General features: G+C 40.7%; 1 long non-coding RNA gene across 1 annotated transcript in view; it reads right to left on the bottom strand.

The window, feature by feature from the left end:
* LOC102474143 (uncharacterized) overlaps nt 1-7628 on the bottom strand; it is a 14166-nt gene extending 6538 nt beyond the window's left edge. Inside the window, exon 1 of the long non-coding RNA XR_337817.2 lies at nt 7418-7628. This is a non-coding gene — a long non-coding RNA (uncharacterized LOC102474143). The remainder of the gene's footprint in view (nt 1-7417) is intronic.
* Nucleotides 7629-7634: the final 6 nt, after the last annotated feature.

Below are 7634 nucleotides of genomic sequence, written 5' to 3'. Positions count from 1 at the left end.
GGGATGTGACCGGCGGTGGACTGCGGGGGAATCCAGCAACATAGCCATTATGCTAACTGCTGGTCCCCTCAATTTTCCCTTTTTTTTTTTTTTTTCTGGAGAGGTTTTTGCTATAGGGCACGTGTGCTCGCCAGACAGACAGAGAGAGACAGAGAGACAGAAAGCGAGAAATCACCCCCCAAGGGGGATGGCCACGCCGCAATCCCTTTTCCTCCATTCTCCTCTCAGGATCTTGGGCACGCACGCACACGCACCCAGCGTGAGTTTAAGCCACCGGGTCCGGGACTCGAACTGTGGTCAACTACATGGGAGTCCAGCAACATAGCCATTACGCTAACTGCTGGTCCCCAATTTGCCCTTCTTGATGGGTGTGGTCTTAGACCAGCAGTATCATGATTTGTCTCCCAAATAAAGTCTGGTGTTTAGAACAAAAATCCACTCAAAGTTTCCACTACTATCAGGAATAATGAACAAACAGGTCAGGAAGTCAGTCTCCTGAACTTAAATGATCTATTTCAGTCTTGTTGCCAGTTAAAAATAGACTGTGCTCCCAGATACATTTTAGTGACTGATTATGAAAGAATGGAAATGTTTCCTACACCATATTCTTTCCTAAATTCTTGCCTGTTTCCTCCATCTCTTACCCTTTTCTTTTGTTTAACAGCAATTCAGAAAAAGGCAAGTTCTATTTAAAGATATACACATTTAAGGAAATGCAATGTCTTATACAAAGACGGCTAATTACTATTATGGTAATTAATTCAAATTTTTTTTTCCTAACTTTACTTTCCTTTATGGTTCTCTATTAGGAAGATGACAGAAGTCAGATGTCCTGGGTCAGAGTCACGGATGTGAAGTCATGAGCCAGGCTGGGGATTTGATCTTCCACACAGGGTGGTAAAAGGGCATTTAAAGACCTCACACATGCCAAGGCATAAGCCTGCCTGAGGCCAGTTCTCACTGAACCCATGCCTTCTTTCTGTACGAACCATTTGTGTTTGCTGTTTTCTTCGTGTTTCTGAAAACCTGGGTATTGTCAGACATCTGTCTGCCAAAGTGCCTAAGCTTTGTGGCCAGGAACCCCGGGGTGCTGCAGCAAACTCATTAATAGCAGGAAATTTTAAATCTTAAAAGGAAACAGTGATTCTTGCCATTTGTCAGACATGGAGTGGCTCCAAGGAGTCCAGGGTTTCAACATGAGATTGTGGTGCATTTCTTTCACTGATGTCATGTCCTAGCAAGGCTGTGTTTTCTGTGGTTGCTGTGATAAAAAAAAAAACAAGTACTGCCTGAGAATCCATGGACAACAGGATAAGCATGATGTTATCCAGTCTCATTCCAAGGTTCGAGAAATTGGGCAGTGACCAACAGGCATAGACATCCCATTTGCAAGTGAGTGTGGTTGCTTAAGCATGAAATAAATTTTTAAAAATTCTTTGTAATTGACAGGAGACACATATGCTCACCAGAGGAAGATAAAAAGACGGGGCGGTGGGGGAGAAAGCACCCTCCAGTGGGGTGTGGTCACTGCTGTCCTTTCTCTATTGCTCATCCTACCGGGATTTGAGGCATGCTCACACATGCATTAATGCGTTTTTCAAGCTGCCGGGTCGCAGATTTGAATTCTGGGATCCGGCTCCCTTTAACCACTAGGCTATCAGGTCAGCTCCAAGAATGACATTTTTTCCCCCAATTTATGTGTATCGTTTCTTCATATGGTTATATGAAGACATAAGTACTCATCAAGTTGTTTGGATCTTACTATTCAGTGGTATTTCTTAGGTATATTTTTGGTCTAGGAGTACTTTGAAAAAATGACCAAGACACTAAGAGTGATTTGAACTAGAAAGTATAGGGACTATCTGCTGTCACAGTGTTTAACCTAAGACAGACAACAGCGTTCAAAGATACCAATTTTGGAGACGGTATATAATAACAAAGGTTAAATAAAAAGTGTCAAAACTATACCTTGTAAACATGCTATTCACCAAGAAACCACTTCTTTAGTTAATTCCTTATTCTCAAAATTTAATTTAAATATAACCTCATGGGACCAGCAGATGGCATAATGGTTACGTTCCTGGACTCCCACATAGTGGACCGTGGTTCGAGTCCCGGACCTGGTGGCTTAAAACTCACAGCAAATGCATGTGTGTGCCTGCCCAAAATCCTGAGAGGAGAGTGGAGGAGAAGGGATTGTGGTGGCCATCCCCCCTGGAAGGTGATTTCTCACTTTCTGTCTCTGTCTCTGGCGAGTGCAAAAATCCATCCATCCATCAATCAATCAATCCTCTCAGAAACCTTTCCTAATCTACAACACTAACCCCATATTCAGTGCCACCTGGGTAAGAAGCCTCTCATCTAGGCTTTCAAAAACACTGTTTATACCCTCATCGCATCCTGTAAAGGTTGATTTTCTTGTTTCTATTTGAGCTTATTATGGAGAAAGACCATGCCAAATGAACTTTGTATCCATGAAACTTGGCACAGTGTCTAGCTCATTACAGGTGTTCCAATGCTACTTGTTAATGAATTAAAAAAAAAAAAACACAGAGAGGATATGTAAGTAATAGTAACCACTGTATACTAAGAATTTTATAGGTGCTGCCCGTTACTCTTATTAGTGTTATAACCTAAAGATGATTCTGTTATAACTTAAAGACCATGTAGTATTTTCCTCGAGTTATGTGCACTCAGACAGGTGAATGGAGATAACAAAGGCTGAAAAGCAGCAGTCAGTTTTGGTCATAGGGACAGGACACCTGAATCTAAAATCTAGAACTTCTGTATTTATTTTTCTACACTCTATGGTGCCCTGGTCACCAGCAATTAGAGTGTAAATTTCTGATAGATAGGATCCTGTTTTTATATTCTAAAACATTTAGACATTCAAGGAATAGTTACCACAATGTGTTGGTCAGGGTTCTTTAGAGAGATGGCCAATAGATAGATAAGTAGATATGAAGATATATATTACAGAATTAGCTCACATGGTTAAGGAGGCTAAGAAGACCTCTAATTTGTCATCTGTGACCAGGAGAACCAGGAAAGCTGGTAGTATAGTTCAGTTCTAGTTCAAAGGCCCAAGAATTGGGGGGCTGAAAATGTAAGTCCCAGTTGGGGGGCTGAAAATGTAAGTCTCAGTCAAAATCCGAAAGTTCAAGGACTAGGAGCACCAATACCACCATTCGAAGATGAGTATCTAGGGCCAACCTGCTGTGGTGGCTAAGGCGGCTGGATCCCACATGGCTGACTGTGCAGTTTGAGTCCCAGACCTAGTGGCTTGAAAAATACTTTGAGCATGTGTAATACATGCCCGACATCCTGAAAGGAGGGAAAAATGGAGAAAGGATTACAGTGTGAATATACTCCATGGGGAGTGGGGGATACTTTCTTTTCTTTCTCTTTCTGTTTCTTTCCAACGAATGCATATACCCTCTGGCAAAATTTTAAAAAATAATAAAAAAGATGGGTATCTAAGCCCAGGCAGAGAGTGAATTTGCCCTTCCTCCACCTTTTGTCCTATCCAGGCCTCAATGGAATGGGTGATGATCACCCATATTGGGGCAGGCCATCCACTTTACTCAGGTCATCAGTACAAATGGTAATCTCTTCTAGAAATGCTCTTACAAGCACACCTAGAAATAATACTCTATCTTAGTCTAGTCAAATTGACACACAAAATTAGCCACCCCATATGGTTTAATTAATGAGGCTTGGTCTCAGGGAAACTACAACCAATTAAAGATGGGAGAAACTTTACAACACAATAGAAAATGTAGAAATATTGAGGGAAAAAAAAACTTTCAGAACACAGAAAATAGGTAGTTTTTTTTTTGTCATTTTAAGAGTTTATTATTGATGTGCAAATGAGCTGAACAGACAACTCTCTAAGGAAGATATGCAAACAGCTTTTTAGCTGTTTATATGCTTTTTAGCATATAAAAAAATGCTCCACATCCCTTATCATAAGGGAGATGCATATCAAAACCACAATGAGATACCATCTAATCTGTCAGAATAGCTAAGATTAAAAAGATAAACAATGATAAGTGCTGGCAAAGCTGTGAAGAACAGAGAACTCTCCTACATTGTTGGTGGCAATGTAAACTAGTCCAGTCACAATGAAGAATACTGAGGTTCCTCAAAGACCTACAAAAAGGACTACCATACAATCCAGACCTACCAAGAACTACCATACCTTTCCACTCCTATGTATCTACCCAAAGGATACGAAAATGCTTAGTTGGAAAAGTGCTTGCACATCCTTGTTTACTGCAGCATTATTCATGACTGCTAAGACATAGAACCCAAATATTCATGAACAGATGAGTGGACTGAAAAAATGTGGCACATATACATTACGGAATACTATTAGTCATAAAAAAAAACCCCTGGCATTAGATAGAAAGTGAATGAATATGTAAAATTTACTAATGAGTGAAGCAAGCCAGACAATGAAAGTGAGACATTGTATGTCCTCACTTAATACCAAATGTTTGTACTCTATAGTGGCAACTGAAAGATTGGAGGACATAGAAGCGTGGAGAATAGAGATGGATATTGGAGACGAAGTGGGAGAAGGGTGGAAGGTGAGAGAAGGTGAGAGGAAGGGAATCAAGGAGAAAAATAGAGGCAAGACATTGCCTCTATTCCCTCCATCCAGAGGATTGTCACTTGATAGTATATATGATAATATCTTTAACTAGACTGGTGTGCAGTGTATTTATGCTGGAAAAATTAATTTTACAAGCTGTTGTGATATACAGTGATTGAATATATAAAATTAAAAATTAAAGAGAGAGAAAAGCTTGATAAACTCTGATGGTATCTTAAGACTGGCTGCTGTCTGTCCTTGTCCAGCCCCTTTTAAAACCTTAATAATCACCTTTACTGTGGACAAGACTCTTAGTCTTAGTTTCTAATCCTTGATATATCACTGTGCTTTTTAGCTGGAATTCAATATTACTGTTCTGCTATTTGTTTTTATGATTGTCTTTTATTTAACTAATGCTGGATTTTTTTTATTAATAGTTAGTAATATAAAATTTTCTTTTATACTTACTTTCAGTAAAACCTTAAGTAAAAATTAAGTAAATGATTAAAAAGAGATTACCACCATCATTATTATTATTACTATTATTTTTTAGAGATTTTTTTGCTATAGAGTTCTTGCACCCACCAGAGAGACAGAGAGACAAAGAGACAGAAAGTGACACAGGGACAGAAAGTGAGAAATCACCCACCCCTCCCCCCTCTGGGATGGGAGGGCCATGACGCAATCTCTTCTCTTCCATTCTTCTCTCAGGACTTTGAGCATGCAGGCACACATGCCTGGCATGAGTTGTAAGCCGCCAGCCTGGGACTCAAACCATGGTTGACTACATGGGAATTCAGCAACGTAACCATTATGCCATCTGGGGGTTCCACTATTATTATTTAATTATTGTGTCTACTTCTTTTTTCTTCTTTAAGGAAAGAATTTCATTGTGTTACAATATTTCTGCCTGAGCCTACCATGTAGCTGGGAGTAGAGGCATGTTCCACCATGCCCTCTCTTTAGGGTGGGTGGGAATTGAACCTGAGCTCCCATATGGTGGTCTCAGAGTGTGGAGTAGCAGTGTCCTGCCAGCATGTCCCACTATGGCTAGGCCAGAATATTCTGTCAATTTTCATTGAGTTCATTCACTCATTCAACTTAAATTGAGCACCCATTATTTATTTCTTTTTGTATAATTATTTTATTTAACTTTATTTAATATTATTATTTTCCAGTTCGGTCAGAGAGAGACAGAGAGAGAGGTGAAGTAAGAAAGCAAGCCACCAGATCCAAGACTCGAACTCTGGTTGCCATGTGGAAGTCTAGCACCTTTAACCACCATGCCACCTAACGGCCCCTAGTACCATTACTTACTAGGCACCATCCTAGGGAAACATAGTGTTCCGGGAGCTTTCTGTCAATCAGAAGAGACAGATGTTATACAGGTAATCATAGGATTATGATTGGGAATAATTGCCAGGATGATAAACACAGTGTGTATTTAGAGTGTATTATAGACCACTGTATTCCCACCAGACTGGTTAAAACTAAAAACCATGACCACGCTATAACTGTAACTTTCAAGAACTGCTGGTGGCGAGACCAGCGGTTGGTGTAATGGTTATGTTGCTGGACTCCCATGTAGTCAACCGCAGTTCAAGTCTCGGACCCGGTGGCTTAAACTCAAGCCGGGTGCATGTGCATGTGTGCCCAAGGTCCCAAGAGGAGAATGGAGGAGAAGGGATTGCTGCGTGGCCATCCCCCTGAGGGGTGATTTCTCGCTTTCTGTCTCTCTCTCTCTCTGTCTTTCTGGAGAGCGCATGTGCCCTATAGCAAAGATCTCTCCAAAAAAAAGCAAAAAAGAGAAAAAAAAGAACTGCTGGTGGCAATTGAATATGGTTAGCCACTTTGATACAAACGGTTTGGCAGTTTCCTCTGAGGATACATTATATATATATATATACACACACACTTTAAAAAAAGAATTTTTTTAAAAATTTATTATTTTAAATTTGATCAAAGAGAAACATAGTAAGAGAGAGAGAAAGTGAGAAAGCAAGCCGCCAGGTCTGGGACTCAATCCACCATGGGCCATGTGGGAGTCCAGTACCCTTAACCACCATGCCACCTGCCAGTTCTGATATATACATACTTAAAAACGAATTCTAGTAATTCCAGTATTTACCCAAGAGATATAAAAACGTATGTCCACACAAAGACTGTACACTAACTACCGTTACAACAGTTTTATTCAGAATTAACAAAAGCGGGAAACAAGTCAACTGTTTACCAAAATGTGAGTGGGTCAACACATCCTGGTGCTTTCATAGAATGGAATACTATTCCTCAGAAAAAAAAAAAAAAAAAAGAATGAAACACTGACAGCACAGGATGAACCTCAAAACATTGTTAGGGGGCCAGCAGGTGGCGTGGCAGTTAAGGGCACTGAACTTCCACAGGGCTCACAGCAGTTCGAGGCCTAGATCTAGTGGTTTGCATTCGCACTTTCCCTTTCTCTCACTGGCCAAAAATAAATAAATAAATAAATAAATAAAGTTAAATAAATAAATAAATAAATAATTCTTTTTAAAAATTATGCTAGGAAAAAGAAGCCAGATTCAAAAAAAATACAGACTATATAAAGTTCAGCTCAGGACCAGAGAAAACTACGCTAAGATAGAAATCAAGCTAGAATTGCCTGGGAGGAGAAGGCCAATGACGAGGTGTCTGGGAATTTCCTGGGGTGATGGACACGTGCGAAGCCGTCTCTGGGGAGTTACAGGGTGCAGACATTTGCTAGAAGTCATGGTGTGTACACTCGAAATCTGAGTATGTGACTCTAAATAAACTAAGCATGTTTTAAAAACACTACTATACCGTGACTGTACGGAGGCTGAAGTCAGGTCACGATGCCTCGGGCAAGGAGGAATATTGAAGTGAATCCCGGTTTAAAGATACGGCAGTGGGGGGAGGCAGAGGGGAATTCCGAGCACCAGAAACTTTCCCAAGTGTCGATTCGAGCGGAGGGAAACGTGGACGCGCCCAGACTTCACAGCGTGAGGCCCGGTGCTGCCGGAGAACGGCCCGCCTCCCG

The sequence above is a fragment of the Tupaia chinensis genome, unplaced genomic scaffold (genome assembly GCF_000334495.1).
Source record: "Tupaia chinensis unplaced genomic scaffold, TupChi_1.0 Scaffold150166_1, whole genome shotgun sequence".
Taxonomy (NCBI): domain Eukaryota; kingdom Metazoa; phylum Chordata; class Mammalia; order Scandentia; family Tupaiidae; genus Tupaia; species Tupaia belangeri.
The sequence above is the reverse complement of the archived record's forward strand: the minus strand, read 5'-3'. Positions and strand labels throughout refer to the sequence as shown.